Source organism: Aquarana catesbeiana, linkage group LG04 (genome assembly GCF_042186555.1).
Source record: "Aquarana catesbeiana isolate 2022-GZ linkage group LG04, ASM4218655v1, whole genome shotgun sequence".
In the NCBI taxonomy this organism is placed as follows: domain Eukaryota; kingdom Metazoa; phylum Chordata; class Amphibia; order Anura; family Ranidae; genus Aquarana; species Aquarana catesbeiana.
In genome coordinates this window covers 276,199,249-276,216,924 of record NC_133327.1, presented here as the reverse complement: position 1 = coordinate 276,216,924, position 17,676 = coordinate 276,199,249, and the positions used below count along the sequence as shown (strand labels likewise).

The window sequence follows — 17,676 nt, the reverse complement described above, 5'->3', positions numbered from 1 at the left end:
TCAAAAGAAAACATCTGGGGCAGTCTGCCAAATTTTTAACATGAAACACTGTAACTAACTCTTCCTTGTTAGATCAAAGGGATTAATTTCTGTGTGGGGGGAAAAAAAATCCAGGCAGTCTGCCAAGTTTTTATTTTTTATTTTTTTTTTTTTTTAACAACGTGTAAATGCATGTATTTTATTTATTTCAGGTACTTATATAGCGCTGTCAGTTTACGCAGCGCTTTACATATATATTATACATTCACATCAGTCCCTACACCCTCAAGGAGCTTACAATCTAAGGTCCCTAACTCACATTCATACATACTAGGGCCAATTTAGACAGGATCCAATTAACCTACCAGCATGTCTTTGGAGTGTGGGAGGAAACCGGAGTACCCGGAGGAAACCCACGCAGGCACAGGGAGAACATGCAAACTCCAGGCAGGTAGTGTCGTGGTCGGGATTCGAACCAGCAACACAGCTAGGCAAGAGTGCTACCCACTACACCACTGTGCCGCCCATCATTTAACCACTTAGTCTAAATCTTTTTCTGACACTTGTTTCTTAAGATAAAATCAATATTATTTGCTAGAAAATTACTTGGAACCCCCAAACATAATAATATATATTATTTAGCAGAGACCCTAGGGAATAAAATGTCAATTGCTGCAATATTTTATGTAACACTGTATTTGCCCAGCGGTCTTTCAAATGCAATTCTTTGGGAAAAAATACACTTCAATGAATAAAAAAAGAAACGGTAAAGTTAGCCCAATTTTTAATTTTTTTTTGTTTTAATGTGTAAGATGATGTTACGCCGCGAGAATTGTGAGAGAATCGTGATCTATCTTCTAAGCAAAAAAATTGTGAGTCTCATTTTAGCCAGAATTGTGCAGCTCTAGTAGCTGTGCATACTAGCCAATTGGCTTCTAACTTCAGCTTGTTCAATTAAGCTTTGAGAATAAAACCTGGAAGCTGATTGTTTTTTTTTTTGCAGAGCTGCACCAGATTGTGTTCATCAGTTTTAGTAAATCTCACCCCAAATACATTATGAAATGTCAGTGTTTTTGTTTTTTCAGAATACCACATTGCAGAAGAAAATAAAAGCTATAAATGACTTGTACTTACCCTGCCAATCCCATGGGGCAGGCAATTTTAAGTAATTTATGGCTTTTATTTTAATCAATTTTATTGAAAAATCAGACAACTGCCTCGTTCAGTTAGAATGCTACTGAATGAGACCGCTTTCTCACTAGGTAATTTCAAGGGATGCATGACCCTTTAAAACTTATACGAAGATTTAATACTTAGAAGTTGTTGGGGCTAAAATTTTTAGCCTGTGTTGTAATCATGTGGTACATGCTGTTTGAGCTAAACTACTCGCCTCCCTGCTTGTCCACAGTACCGCGTGTGGGGACTAGCAGGGAGGAGAGGTGAACCACAAAGCTCATTGGCTAATGCCTTTCTGCACAGCAGCAGTGGATCTACTGGAGGAAGGGGTAGAGAATACCAGGTGGTGCGGTATGTCAAGTGGGGAAAAAAAAAGCGTTGGCTTTGCTGCGGTTATTGTTGAGCCATGATGTATGGCATGTTTACTATAGCTTTTGTTTGCAGATAAACACAGAAGCACTCTGTGCTGCGCATTCTTGTGTTAAGTGTTGGTAAGTGCGGGGCTGTGGCCCTGTGTCCTCAATCTCCTCTTCTAACTCAAACGTCTGTCAGGCTGCCATTGATTTTGTACAATCCCTGCTCATGGCTGTACACAAAAACCTGGAATTTCCAGCTGAAGAAATTCTCCTCCTTCTCACTGTATGGCCCCTTGAAGACATGCGAATGAGGTCTTATTTCTGTCAGGGCTTATGGGAAATGACATAAGCAAAAAAGTTTTCCCAGCACACTTGGCAGCAAAAAAAATTACAGATATACTGGTGAAACAATTTTCTGTGTCATGTGTAGACCAGAATGCAGTGTGATATTATGCAACATGTTAGCAAGAATCTGTGCCCTCACAGTCCATTGGCTACAAGCTGTCTGCTGCAGTGAAAATTTGGACTTTGTAGTTCGTTCGTTCAAAGGTCACCATGAATGAATGATGCCATGCTTTTTTTTTAAATTGTAACAGCGGGTGCAGGGAGAAGATTTATAGTAATGTTGGACCTTAAAATTTCAAAAGGTGAACTTGTCCTTTAACCACTTCAGTTCCAGGACTCTTATAACACCTTTTGTTTACATGTAAAACTATTTTTACATTTTTTTTTTTTTCCATTACACTTTTTACAAAATGTAATGCACAAAAACACTATCTGTAACAATTATTTGTAAAATGTAGAAAAAGTTGTTATGCCAAGGAAATTGATGCCAAACATGTTGCACTTTGAACCTGTGCACGCCCGTGCAACAGCAACAAATGACATACATTTTACTATCCATAGGCAACACTTTAAAAGCCTTTACAGGTTACCACTTTATATTTACAGAGGAGGTCTAGTAGGGTTGCACAGATACTAGTATCTGTGCCGATACCGAGTATTTGCGAGAGTACTTGTACTCGGACAAATGCTCCTGATGCTTCACACAAATACCTTAGCATCCCGGAAGTCAGTGGGCTGAGAGGCGGTTCGGATCGCAAGTCCTGGCACAGTGGAGAGCAAGTCCTTGCAGTGGAAGGTAAGCTGGCAGGGGTGTGGGTTGCAGCTGCCTGTCGGAATCGGTGACCCAGGCTGGCAGAATCGTTAATGGAAGTGATTGCCTGTTTCTCCATCAGACTGTACACTGCGACGCTCATCTTGGTACACCGCGCGCTCGGCCTCAGTAAGCCTGCAGTCACAAGGCGGCAGTGGACATCTCGTTACACCCAGCCCATATAGTTCATTAATTATGTGGGCTGGGTGTAACAAGATGGCCGCTGCTGCATTATGACTAGGCTTACTGAGGCAGAGCGCAGGGTGAATCAAGATGAGCTCTTGTATAGTTACTCTCCTTATATCGATTTAATTTTTTAATGCCAGGTTGCCAGCCATTATCAGTGCCTCTGCCTACCAGTCAATTCCACCTATCATTGCCCATAAGTTCCACCCATCAGTGCCCATCAGTTAGTGCCACCTATCAGTGCTGCAAATCGGTGCCCATCACTAAGTGCCACCTGTCAGTGCCTGTATTGTATATCTGTATTGTGCTTGAAAACGGTCACTTGACATTAAATAAAAGTATCGGTACTTGTACTCGGTCTTGAAGTGGTATCAGTGCAACGCTAAGGTCTAGTGCTATATTTACTGCCTGTGATCTGACTTTCGCAACAATACCTTACATGTGTGGGATGATCACTATGTGTGTGCGGGACCAACGCGCATGTTCACCCTTGTGGACTAGCACAGGGGCACTTTAACTGCTTCCGGACCATCCGCTACAGTTTTACTGCGGCAGGTTGGCTCCCCTGCGTGAAATCATGTCAATGTACGTGATCTCGCGGGGTCCGGATAGGAGGCATGCGCGCCCCTGCTCTCTGCACTTTATGTCCGCCGGGAGTCCCGCAATCGTCTCGCGGAGAGGAAGGATGGGGAAATTCTAATGTAAACAAGCATTTCCCCATTCTTCCTAGTGACAGGACACTGATCACCGCTCCCTGTGATGGGGAGCGGAGATCAGTGTCGTGTCACACGTAGCCCCCCCCCCCCTACAGTTACACACATCCCTAGGAAACACCTTGCCCCCTACTTTTTAACCCCTTCACTGCCAGTTGCATTTACACAGTAATGAGTGCATTTTTATAGCACTAGTCGCTGTATAAATGTGAATGGTCCCAAAATGGTGCCAAAAGTGTCCGCCATAATGTCGTGGTCACGATAAAAATCGCTGATCGCCACCATTACTAGTAAAAAAAGATAAAATAAAAATGTCATTAAACTATCCCCTATTTTGTAGATTCTATAACTTTTATGCAAACCAATCAATAAACGCTTATTGCAATTTTTATTTTATTTTTTTCCAAAAATATGTAGAAGAATACGTATCGGCCTAAACTGAGGAAAAAATGTTTTGGGGATATTTATTATAGCAAAAAGTAAAAAATATTGCTTTTTTAAAAAAATTGTCGCTCTATTTTTGTTTATAGCGCAAAAAATAAAAACCGCAGAGGTGATCAAATACCACCAAAAGAGAGCTCTATTTGTGGGAAAAAAAGGACGTCAATTTTGTTTGGGAGCCATGTCGCATGACCGCGCAATTGTCAGTTAAAGCGACGCAGTGCCGAATCACAAAAAATGGCCCGGTCATTGGGCAGCCAAATCTTCCGGGGCTGAAGTGGTTAAATATCATTTTTTTTCTAATTTTTATTTTTACACTTTTTTTGTAAATGTAAACCTCCTTTGTGACAGCAATACGCATGAGACAGGTACTCTTTATGGAGGAATCTGGGGGTCTAAAATCCCTCCTCTGTCCTTGAAACCAAAATCAGTATTTTTTAATAAGTTCGGTTTTCAAAATTGACATCTGGGTAAACTGGAAGTGGTGTTACTATAGCGAACAGCTGATCCCAGCTTTGCTAAGCTGTGCCGGCAGACGGTGGGATAGGAGAGCCCGAGAGCCACAGGAGGGGGATGAATATGTCCCCTCCTGCTTCTTGTAATAGCAGTCAAGTGGCTAATTAACCACTTTGACTGCTATTACAAGAGAGCTGACCGCTGGCTCTAAAAACCGATATCGGGATGATGGCTGCAGGCATCATTCTGGTATAACCACCAAAAGTCCAGTGACGTATGGGTACGTTGCTGGTCGTTAAGTTTTTAGTAACTGAGATAAAATATTCACAACTCATTCAGATGACCCCCCCCCCCGAGGCTTACATTGTGAGGAGTTTTAAAGCACAGCCATTATTTAGCATCTCAAAGCAGAAAGCAATTGTGTGCAAATTGTTACTGGAGACAAGGTTTTTAATTCACCTACTGATGTACCTATCAGTCGGTGAGTGGCTGCAGTTGTGGAGACAAAGATAATATCTTGACTTTCTTAGAAGTCCAGATATGCAAATAACTTGTGCACTTTTCTTTGTGCAGCTAGCTGATAAGGAATACCTCTACAGTAAGCTGGAAAACTATCCTTCAAGACTGACATGAATTGCAACAGTTACCTTTTAAATACAAGTACACTTTTTTAATGTCCCCTCTAAAGTGAACTTCTTGCATGCAGTGTATACTCTTGGAATCTTTGAGATGCTCAAGAGTGCAACTGCATGATGTAATAATGCAAATCTTCTGGACAGGAGCTAAATCATACTGGGCCATCCAACAGCAGAAGGGAGAAATATTGAAATGCCATTTATTTCTGTGGGAAGTCAAACTCCAAGGTATATTTTGCCATAATGTGCAAGTTTCCAATGCATACTTGCAATTTATGGCACGTGCCCCTAGTGCCCCTTTAACCTAGGTTCACACTGATGTGCGTTTGAAATCGTGCAAATTCAACTGAACTCGCACGATTTCAAACCGGAAATGCAGTCCAATTTCGGGGGCAATTTTACAGACATCTGTCGCCCCCGAAGTCGCCAAAAGTAGTACAGGAACTTCTTTTGGGAATCAGTGCGGCGCCGCAAATGGGGTCACACTGATTTGCGCGGTGCCATTACTGGCAATAGCTGCCGATTTGACATGTCAAACTGCATGCCAAATCGGCCCAGTGTGAACGTGGACTCAAAGTGTAAGTTCACTTCCAGAACAATTTTCCAAAAAGCCTCCTTCCAATTCCCTGACTAGTACATATTAGCTCTGTTCTGCGTAAACTGCTCGCTTACGCACTCCCTGTTTCGGCCACTCTGTCGCGGCAGCTCAATGCAGATGAAACTCCAAATCTGAGCTCAGCTAGAGGAGGGAAGAGCTAGGCGCACAGTTTAAGCGTCGTCTTCTGAGCAGCCACTAGGGGGCACATTACTATAACATTCAGTCCTTGAAAAACTCAGGAGAGGGGTGAGGGGCACCATTTACAACAGGAGTACTTTTCAAGTAATATAGATTTTTGGAAAGTCTTCTTAAAACCCAAGAACAAAAATGTGTATATATGTGTATATGTATGTACACATACTCATGTATGTGTATATAATTTTAGGGCTGTTACTGATTTAAATTTTTGTGTTCAATTAATCCATTTTTTTTTAAAAATCTAATTTCGATTAATTATAACGCACATACAGATCCAACTACTTTTAGCTGATTTAGCACCGTTGCTATGGCAACGCCCAAAGCCGGACATAGCGGGGAATGGCTAGGACGTCACATGTTATAATCGCAGCCTCACTGTAGTCAGTGCCTGTGCCTGGATTACACAGTCTGCTGGCATCTCCCGCTGAGTGTGAGAACTTTGGCCGCGCTGTGAGAAAAGTCCCGTCCTCCTAAATCAGCTCGTGTGATGCACAGTGTTCTGTCTATCACGTCACACGAGCTGATCTAGGAGGAGGACGGGACTTTTCTCACAGCGCGGCCAAAGTTTTCACACTCAGCTCGGAGACACACAGCGGGAGATGCCCGCAGCCTGTGTATGACATATAGTGGAGGAGGGAGCAGAGCGCTGCACTGCAGCCACAGCTTGGCCCAAAGTGGCCCCAGGGCAGGCAGCCTACGGATCAAAAAATATTTTGATCGATCAAAAAAAATTAACGATTAATCGAGGAATTAATCGTTAATTTCCACAGCCCTAATACTTACACTTTTTTTTCTTTTTTTTTGGCTAAGAACATTTTTCAGCAAATATCCATTAATCTTGCCAGAAATGCAGTGTCCTTGTTACGTCCTCTGAATTGCAATGAAGAATATCTTTCTCCTAGCCATCTTGTGGCTCCCAATTGCCCTGCCTTCCCATGTAGTTAAGATACAGACCTGTATAGTCCATATCCGAAAAGCAGACTAGGCTCTATGAGAACCATGGCTCCCTCCATAGATGCAGTGACAGCCGTCCAGTATGTATATTTGCAAGGTTACCAGGAGAAAATAATGCAAGAGATGCTCTTGGTTTTGCGTTTAGATGCACTTTAATTTCAATGAAGAAACCCTAACCTTTTACTTTCCAGGCTCAAAAGGCTGACTGTCCAGCTGATGGGTCGGCTTCCAAACGCCACATCACTAACCTGGCACAGGTTTAGAAATCGGGCAGATATGATTATATCTATAATGAACCTGCTCTGTAGGTGGTGATATAGTTGGAGTATGAAGAGTAAATATAGCAGTTCTCTTGTAGAAAATGGCAAGCAGAGTATCACATTAACACACCTTTCTGTAGTACAGAGAGTATTATACCAGATTCAGATTGCTGTTTCCCAACTTGAGTTTCTGTAAGGAGTTTGTGTTCAGAACTCGCCTCATTTGGCACAGATCTAGTAAATTCTATATAAATCCCACTCGTGCATCCATGAGAATGTTACCTGTTTAGGGTACCTACAGAAAATGGGTTAGGTAATAGACAATGATTCTTTAGGGCTGCTATTTACTGTTTCATTTGAGTATCCTCTGTTATGATAAAGGCAGTTTCCAAGGACAGGAAGGGACTCTGATTCCCATTGTTCTTGAAAAACAAGTGTTTTTGTAAATCTTTTCTAAAAATCCTTTCCAAGGGCTCTTGATAAGGAAGCCATTCTTAGTATATAGTGTGCAAATTGTTTTGGTGTTTTGAATAAAGTACATAATGGTTAGAACCTCAGTCAGTATTTTTGCTACCACACGTGTCCACTGTTCCACTGACCATACAGGAATGAGCAAAACAAATCCATATAAACTCAGGCAGTAATACTTAAAGCAGGGTTCCACCCAAAAGTGGAACTTCCGCACATCGGATTCCACCCCCCCCCCCCCCTTTCGGTGCCACAGTTGGCACCTTTCAGGGGGAGGAGGGAGCAGATACCTGTCTAATACAGGTATCTGCACCCACTTCCAGGAATACACTCCCGCGGGAGTCACGCCCATTCCCGCATTCCCCCCGCTGTCTCCTGGGAAACACACAGGTCCCAGGAGATAGCGGAGACCATTTAGTACGCGCAGCGCGACTCGCGCATGCACAGTAGGGAACCGGGAAGTGAAGCCGCAACGCTTCACTTCCGGATTCCCTCACTGAGAATGGAGGCAGCACCCGAGGGACGGTTCGGTCTTGGGTGCCGACATCGCTGGACCCCCCGGGACAGGTGAGTGTCCTTATTTTAAAAGTCAGCAGCTGCAGTATTTGCAGCTGCTGACTTTAAAAAAAAAAAAAAATTTTCGCGGGACTCCCGCTTTAAAGGTTGTAACCATTCTCCACCCAACAACGTGCCTTAGGCTTGATTCACACCTAGTCATTTTTAGTGCTTTTTTGCATTTTTCAGATTTGCTCTACAGAATGTGTTCCATAGTAAACAATGTTAAATGGGTTGTAGTGCAAAAAGCACTAAAAATGCATTGGTGTGAATCAAGCCTAATTCTCTATATCCTTACCTTGTTACAGGAGCTACAAAAATATCCAGTCCGACAAAATCAGCCAGTATCAAAACTGTTAGATCCCTTTCACACCGAGGCAGTTTTCAGGTGTTTTAGCGATAGAAATTGCGCCTGCAAACTCCCTCCCATGCCACCAAAATGTGAAGGCCCGAGTGCTTTCACACTGGGGCGGTGCGCTTGCGGAACGTTAGAAAAAGTCCTGCAAGCAGCATGTTTGGTGTGGTTTGGGAGGACTGTATACAGTCCTCCCAAAACGCCCCTGCCCATTGCAATGAATGGGCAGTGCTTCGGAAGCGCTGCAACACGGGCGTTTTTAACCCCTTCTTCCACTAGCAGAGGTTAAAAGCGCCCCGCTAGCAGACCAAAAAGCGCTGCTTAAACGCCGCTGAAAAAGCGGTGCTTTAGCACTAGTGCAGCCGCGACTCAGTGTGAGAGTGGTCTTATGGGGGGGAAAAGCAAGCAGTCGCATGAAAAGTCGCACCCCATGTTTCCCAATGACTACCCTTTATATTTGTACAACTTAAAAGTAGTTACTGCACTACTTTGGTCTGACTTTCATGCGACCTGAGGGCTATAGACTTCAATGTAAACCCTTGAAAGTCGCACCTGTATGATATACATGTGACCTGTGTGCAACGTTTTAGAGCACAATCACATGGGTCAAAGATGAAGTCGCACTCCAAAATTGCATCAGTCGCATGAAGTTGCAATGGAAATTGCATGGTTTTTAAGTCGCACAAGTGTGAATGGACTCTAAGGCCTGCCATACACAGTTCAATTTGAACCGTTAATGGGTAGGCTTTACCAAGTTGATCAATCATCTTTGGTATAACCAGCCGAGATGGCTCCCCCCCCCCCCCTCTGCTGAGAGAAGACAATGGCCCAGCAGGAGGGACTCCTGCATAAACAGTCTGGGGGGAATCCAGCTAATTTCTTTCCTGCAACTTAAGATTGCAGGAAAGAAATTTGCTCAGTGTATGGCCTGCCTAAATGTGACTGTGGAATTAAAGTATGGCTGCTTTCACACTGAGGCACTTTACAGGCGCTATTTTTAGTGATATAGCGCCTGTAAAGAGCCTCTCCTCTCACTCCACTGTGAAAGCCCGATGCTTTCACACTGGAGCGGTGCGCTGGCAGGACTCCAAAAAAAAGTCCTACAAGCTGCATCAGTGGTGTATATGCCACTCCTAAAGCGCCCCTGCCCATTGAAATCAATGGGAAGCGCCACCGGCATAGCAGTGCTTTGTGAGCGGTTTTAACCCTTTTTGGCCGCTAGTGGGGGTTAGCACCGCTAACAATGGGGCAGCGCTGGCAAACTGCCACTGCGCTTTGCGGGCTGTTTTAACCCTTTTTTGCCCACTAGCGGGCCGAATAGCGACTGTAAAGTGGCACTAAAAATAGCGCCGTTTTACCACCGACGCCCACCCGCCCCAGCGTGAAAGTAGTCTAACGCTGCTGCTGTCCAAAGGTGTCTCTGTTGCTCCTTCATCTAGAGGCACCATAATACAGGAGGCATGTTAGTGGCAGGATGACCAGGTGAAAACCGCCAAAAAAAAACCTAATGCATCTAATGATTTGCAATCTGCAACATGTTAACATTTTGGTTTTGGGTTTAATCCCACATTCACCTTTTCCCAACAGCTGCTGGCAGACTTATAAGTGGGCTTTAAAGCACTATTAAACCCAAAATAAAAATGTAATCTATTGCAGCTTACCAATTAGATGTGGTGGCTGCATTCATTCTCCTCTTTTAGACTTTTCCCCCCCTCTGCTTTCACTTAGTGACCTGGTCAGTAACACCTCCTGTTTTAGTGCCCACACTCCGGATTAATAAGTATAGGGGGTACAGCAGCTCTTTCTGGAGGGGCATTTCAAATGCATTAGCAGATTTAGATATCCTAACAAATTGAAGCCAAACTACAGTTAAAGCGGAGTTCCACACAAAAATGGAACTTCCGCTTTTCGGAACCCTCCCCCCCTCTGATGTCAAATTTGGCACCTTTCAGGGGGGAGGGGGGTGCAGATACCTGTCTAAGACAGGTATTTGCACCCACTTCCGGCATAGACTCCCATGGGAGTCTATGCCTCTTCCCGTCCCGACCGCGCTGTCTGCTGGGAACACACAGCTCCCAGGAGAGAGCGGGGACCACTAGGGACGCGCAGCGCGACTCGCGCATGCGCAGTAGGGAACCGGGAAGTGAAGCCGCAACGCTTCACTTCCTGATTCCCTCACCTAGGATGGCGGCGGCAGCTGTCGAGAACCGAGCGGGTTCTCGGCGTCCCCTGCCGACATCGCTGGACCCTGGGACAGGTAAGTGGCCATGTATTAAACGTCAGCAGCTGCAGTATTTGTAGCTGCTGGCTTTTAATTTTTTTTTTTTTTTTTTTTTTTTTGGCGGTGTGGGTGAACCCCCGCTTTAATGTTTCAGTTACAGCAACAGTTTTTTTTTTTCTTGTGGCAAAAAGGATTTGCATGAATAAATAAAAGCTGACCATTGTAAGCACACCTGTCAGTGGTAAATAGTTTTTTTCAACATTCTAACTGCTGCATTTGCAGGAGAGCTTGTTCTGTTGAAAAACAGACTTGGATCACCAGGCAAAAATAAAGGCTCGAAATAGGGCTGAAACAACTAATCGATTTATGAAATTAATTGATTACTATTTTCATAATTGATCGGTCAGTAACATAATGGGGTTAAAAAAAACTTAAATTAGCTTTAGAGTACAAAAAGAGCAAATAATCACTACTGTAAATATTTCACTGTTGCACAGTAAAAAAAAAAAATGCACCCCTTACAGTAGCAATTGTTTGCTCTTTGTACTATAAAGGGCTTTTTTTTTTTTTTTTTTTTTACCCCATTTTGTTACTAAATGCCTTATGCCTGTTTTTGGGTGCCTTTTGCAGAAATGCGCTACAGTTCATTTAACGTTCACATCTATGCTTTTTTTCAGCTGCTGTGTATTTGGAGAGGGTCAGGGAGTTTTTCGGCGCAGAAACGGTGCTTTTTTGGTTCAATAGTCTTCATTGGAGAAGCTGCAGAAAAGCATGTAATGCGTTTTTGCAGAAATTTGTGGGTTTTTTTTTTTAATCTGCCCAACAACAAATTGGCCAAAAAAAGCTTTAAAAAAAAAAAAGCAAATCGCAGCAAAATCACGTGCGCAATAAATCAAAACGCACTGCAGAAACAGATCAAAAGCAAACTGCATAGGTGTGTACCGAGCCTTATGCTGGCCACACGGATCAATTTTCAGACGACAATATTCATACGAAAAATCTTTGTACATTCACTTAATGAAAGAATGTTTGAAATTTTCACTTGCTTCTAACATTCTGTTTTAAAACGAATGTAATTTCTGAACGAAAACCGTATACGTTGTCTGAAAGTTCCTTTTGACCAAGTAGTTTTCTATTTCTAAATTTTCCCATCACTGTGGTTGAAAACAAACATCGATTTTACCCCACTAACGATTAGAAAATCGAACAAACGTTCGTTAAAATTTTTTTTTTTTTTTTTTTTAAGGAAGACATTGTTTTTGTATGTCCAGCATATAATATATTACAGTTCTGTTTGAAAATCTGCAAAACAGTCTAACTTTATTTTTTTATTTAACGGAAAAAAAAAACTAATTAATCGAAAACAATCGGCCAACTAATCAATTGTGAAAATAATTGTTAGTTGCAGCCCTAGATCGAAAGCTTCTTAAAAAAAAAAAAAAAAAAAAAAAAAAATGCCAATCTGCAATATAATGCTTACTTTTGTGTTTAATACCACTTCAATGCTGGGAGGTGGAACAGCTTCCTAATCTCGTTACAGCTGTGATTGGTTTTCACTTCAGATAACATGATTGATTGGGAGCACTTTTGGAGACGGCTTGGTCAGTGTGTTGAAGCTCATCTTTCCTTTCACATCATATATGTGGTGTATGGTCAAGAAGAGGTTAAAATATGACCGACGGAAGTAGCGCTTTTTTTTTTCTCTTGTAGCATGGGGAAGGGTTAGAACCTCTGTTAAGAGATCCCCTTACTTCAACTTGCTAATGGGAGAATTCTCAACTGAGACACAAGATTTAAAACGGAAGTGAGAATCCCCAATCTTTCAAAAAAAAAAAAAGACCCTTTTATTTTGAATTAAACCTAAAAGCAAACATTGTATTGAATTTATCCCAAAAGAAAAAAGCTTGCTGTAAAATTATTAGCCAATTTGTTAGTGTATCTAAATCTGCTTAGTATATTTATTTAACACTCTTTACCCCCCCTCCCCCCACCGGCTGACAATGTTGCTCTCTGTTGTGCCTCTGATCTTTCATCCAGAGTGAGGGCTTTCGAATATAGGAGGTATGTTACTAGCCAGATCACCAGGTGAAAAATGGAGGGAGAAAACAAATGCAGCCACCATATCTAATGATTGGTAAGCTGCAATTAAGGTTGTCCCGATACCACTTTTTTAAGACTGAGTACAAGTACCGATACTTTCAAGTACTCACTGATATCGATACCTTTTTTTTTTTTTGTCACATGGTTTCTTTTTTTTTTTTTTTTGTGCGATATCAGGGGTCTTAATAGACCCCTGAAATCTCCCCCTTGAGACAGAGAAAGAGACCGAGGATAGAGATTCCCCAGTTCCTTTCTCTGCAGCCTCAGCTGCACTGAAAATGAATGGAGAGAAGACAGCGGCTACTCTCCATTCATAAACGGAGACATCGTAATCACAGGAGGTTACAATGTTTCAGTTATGTGAATGGACAGTCAGCTGACTCTGTCCATACAATAAAGGAAGGAGGAGGACATGGAGAGGTACAGCAGGACGGAGGGGGACACGGAGGAAGAAAGGAGTAGGACAACAGAACGGAGGGGGACTGGAGGAGGATGCGGTGACAGTCAGCGGTAATCGCGTGTGGGGGAGTTACCAGCACCGATCACCGCTGTATAGATTTCACTAAAGCAGCTGAAGGTGGGGGGAGCTCGTAACTCCCCCAGTCACCGATCACTGCTGACTGTCCAGGTATCAGGTGAAGTATCGGGAGCATTTGCCCGAGTACAAGTACTCTGGCTATTGCTTGGTATCGGTACCGATACTAGTATCGGTACCTGGACAACCCTAGCTGCAATATATTCCATTTGGTTTTTGGATTGAATACTATTTTAAGTAGCTAGTTGGATCAGCTAGATTTCCACTCATAGTAATAGTCCAGCTCCAGCCATATCTTACATTTGTTTTGACTAGCATGGCCAGTCCAATAGAGGAGTCTCCCCTGCACTTCCTGTCACACTGAAAGTAAAGGAAAATCTCCTGGTTGAGTACAATGAAAGCAACATAGACATGTTTTTAGAAGAGGAGGGAAAGGATGGCACTAGAAATCGGCATAATCATGTGTTCATTTTCAAGTAAAAAAGATGTTTCAGCAACATTTTAAAGAATGCATTTTAGTTGATGGGGAAGACAAAATTTGGGCTTTGGTGTTTTTAAGGTTTCAATGTGCTTTTAAATGGTTGTTGAGAGTTGCAGATGCTCCATTCTACTTTACTGGACCTGTTTTTATGCCAAAAATGGACCCTCATTAGCGGAGAACATCACACATGAGATATTGAAATAGAATTTTTATTCCCAGTTTAATATTTCCTCCCCATTTGTGGGCAAGTTACTAGCATTTCAGTGGACAGATGGACCTTACACATTATATTATTGCCTACTTTGCAGGGAACCTATTAAAATAATATGGGGGAATTGAGATGAGCTTTTCATATGGGTCCCAATAGGATACGTTTTTTATTTTGCCACCCTAGCTACTATGCCCTTGACCCATCTTCCTCACACGTTTAAAGCGGAGGTCTACCCTAACACTAAAATCTCTCTAAATCTACAGACATCCACAATCTAAGACTGTTGTATCTAGTCCTGAAAAGAAGAAATCGCTATACGTACCTTTTTTGCAGCTTCTCCGGTCCGCTGCCACACTGAGCTGTCAGCGGTGGCTTCTCTGGAGGCGGGTGCAGAAGAGGCAGCAGACAATGGAAGCCCCATAGTAAGTCTATGGGTGACATCCCTTCCCATTCATTTTACAACTGTTGTTGGCTGTGTCCTCTGCAGAGCTTCCGCCGCTGGAGATCGTATTGGAGCTGCTTCAAAAAGGTATGTATAGCGATTTCTTCTTTACAGGGAGATAGGTTAATCTTAGATAATGGATGCCTTTAGATTTACAGATTTTAAGGTGGCCTGCCACTTTAATGCGTAACGCCACTTTATTTTGAGAAAATAACATTCCTCCCTGGGTGATATGTACATTACAAGGATTTTAACAAACTTTGTTGTAGATTCCTACCTTTTTGTTATTCTGAAGAAATCCCTGCTTGTTCTTCTGTGCCTCTATTCTCAGTGGGTCTAATGGGAGTGGTTTCATAAGTATTAAGCCGCTGCAGGGCACAAATGTGAGAGGAATGCTGCTGGGCCTGCATCCCTTTTTAGATGTGTTCCTATTGGAAATATCTCACCAAAAATGACACTTGTTGCAGGGGATGCCTGAAACTTGGCTTGTATCTTAGTGCAGTCTTCTGGGAAAACTGGTGAGCCAATCACACAAGCAGAAAATTGTTTCTGGGGCGTGGTCAGTACACACTCTGTGTACAGAACACCTCCAGGTAGCCATGTTGCATTACATTTTCAGAAAATTACACTGCTGCAGATTGAAAAGGAAAGGTGTTTTTTTTTTTTTAATAACCAATTATCAATGTGACTTTTTTTTTTTTTCTTTTATTTGCAATTTTTTTTTTTTCTCCCCACGAAAGCGGAGTTACTCTTTAACTTTACCATTTGAGATGGGGAACATCACAACTTTATACTCCCCAGACAAAACTGAGTAAAAATTTTGAAATTTGACAGGATGAAGTAAGGTTGACACAACCAGTGATGACTAGGAATGGGCCGAGCACCCCCCTGTTCGGTTCGCATCCAGAACATGCGAACAGGCAAAAAATTTGTTTGAACACCGTTAAAGTCTATGGGACACGGACATGAAAAATCAAGTGCTAATTTTAAAGATTAATATGCAAGTTATTGTCATAAAAAGTGTTTGGGGACCTGGGTCCTGCCCCAGGGGACATGTATCAATGCAAAAAAAGATTTAAAAATGTCCGTTTTTTTGGGAGCGGTGATTTTAATAATGCTTAAAGTGAAATATTCCTTTAAATTTTGTACCCGGGGGGTGTCCTATAGTATGCCTGTAAAGTAGCGCATATTTCCCGTGTTTATAACAGTCCGAGAGCAAAATGAGATTTCTAAAGGGGGAAAAAGTAATTTAAAAGTACTAGTGCCGGCTATTAATGAATTGTCGGTCCTGACAATACACATAAGTCATTGAAAATTTTTTTTTTTTAAATGCGTGGGGGTCCCCCAAAAATCCATTACCAGGCCCTTCATGTCTGGTATGGATATTAAGGGGAACTGTGCGCCAAAATATTAAAAAGATGACATGGGGGTTCCCCCCCAAAATTCCACTCCAGATCCTTATCAGAGCACGCAACCTGGCAGGCAGCAGGAAAAGAGGGGGGACGAGAGAGCGCCCCCTTCCTGAAGCGTACCAGGCCACATGCCCTCAACATGGGGAGGATGTCCCCATGTTGATGGGGACAAGGGCTTTGTCCCCACAACCCTTGCCCGGTGGTTGTGGGGGTCTGTGGGCGGGGGGCTTATCGGAATCTGGAAGCCACTTTTAACAAAGGGGACACCCAGATCCCGTCCCCCCCCCCCCCTTTGTGAATTGGTAAGGGGTAAAATGTTAAACAACAGGAGAAGGCTTGGGACAAGTCCTTTTTTTAAAAATAAAAAAAGATTCCAGTGATGTAATCCAATAAATCCATGCTCCTACTCCAGCGAAGTAATCCAATTCTCGATCTCCAGCGAGGAACATGCACAGATCCTGCCTCCACCGACGTGGCACTAGCTTGACAGCGCTTATGTAGCTGAGGGCGGGGCCATCCATCACGTGACCCCACCCCTTTCCGACAAGGGGAAACGCCGGGGTTTCCCAATGGCATGTACAGGTGACCCCGCCCCCTCTGATGCAATGCAGGATTCCCATTGCATCAGAGTGGGGCGGGGTCACCCGTACACGTGACTGGGAAACCCTGGCGTTTCCCCTTGTCAGAGGGGGATGGGGTCACGCTGTCAAGCTAGCGCCGCTTCATTGGCTGGGTGCCTCCGATGAAGGCAGGATCCTGTGCGTGTTCCTCGCTGGAGATCATCCATCACTGGAGATCGAGAATTGGATTACATCGCTGGAGTAAGAGCTTGGATTTATTGGATTACATCGCTGGAATCTTCTTTTTTTTTTTTTTTTTATTAAAAAAAAAAAGACTTGTCCCAAGCAGTCTCCTGTAGTTGTTAAAAAAACAAAAAACAAAAAAAAAAAACATTTTGGCACTTTCTTTTTGTGAAATGGTAGGGATACAATGTACCCCTTTACCAATTCACATGGGGGGGGGCAAGATCTTGGTGTCCCCTTTGTTAAAGGGGGCTTCCAGATTCCGATAAGCCCCCCCCGCCCGCAGACCCCCACAACCATCAGGCAAGGGTTGTGGGGATGAGGCCCTTGTCCCCATCAACATGGGGACATCGTCCCCATGTTGAGGGCATGTGGCCTGGTACGGTTCAGGAGGGGGGGGTGCTTTCTTGTCCCCCCTCTTTTCCTGCGGCCTGCCAGGTTTTGTGCTCGGATAAGGGTCTGGTGTGGTTTTTTGAGGGAACCACACGCCTTTTTTTTTTTTTTTTAATTTTGGCGCGGAGTTCCCCTTAATATCCATACCAGACTTGAAGGGCCTGGTAATGGAATTTTGGGGGACCCCCGCGCTTTTTAATTTTTTTATTTTCAATGACTTTTATGTATATTGTCGGGACTGACAATTCATTAATAGCTGGCACTAGTACTTTTAAATGACTTTTTTTTTTTTTTTTTTCCTTTTAGAAATGTCATTTTGCTCTTGGACTGTTCTAAACACGGGAAACATGTGCTACTTTACAGGCATACTATAGACACCCCCCAGGTACGAAATTTAAAGGAATATTTCACTTTTATTGTTTCACTTTTAAGCTTTATTAAAATCACTGCTCCTGAAAAAACGGCTGTTTTATTTTTTTTTAAACTTTTTTTTTTTTTTTTTTTTTTTTTTTTTATACATTGATACATGTCCCCTGGGGCAGGACCCAGGACCCCAAATACTTTTTATGACAATAACTTGCATATTAGCCTT

At 42.9% G+C, this 17,676-nt stretch overlaps 1 protein-coding gene across 5 annotated transcripts in view; it reads left to right on the top strand.

The window, feature by feature from the left end:
* Positions 1-17,676, top strand: part of EIF4G1 (eukaryotic translation initiation factor 4 gamma 1) — a 92,113-nt gene that overhangs the window by 13,743 nt on the left and 60,694 nt on the right. The gene's annotated exons all lie outside the window — the stretch shown is intronic.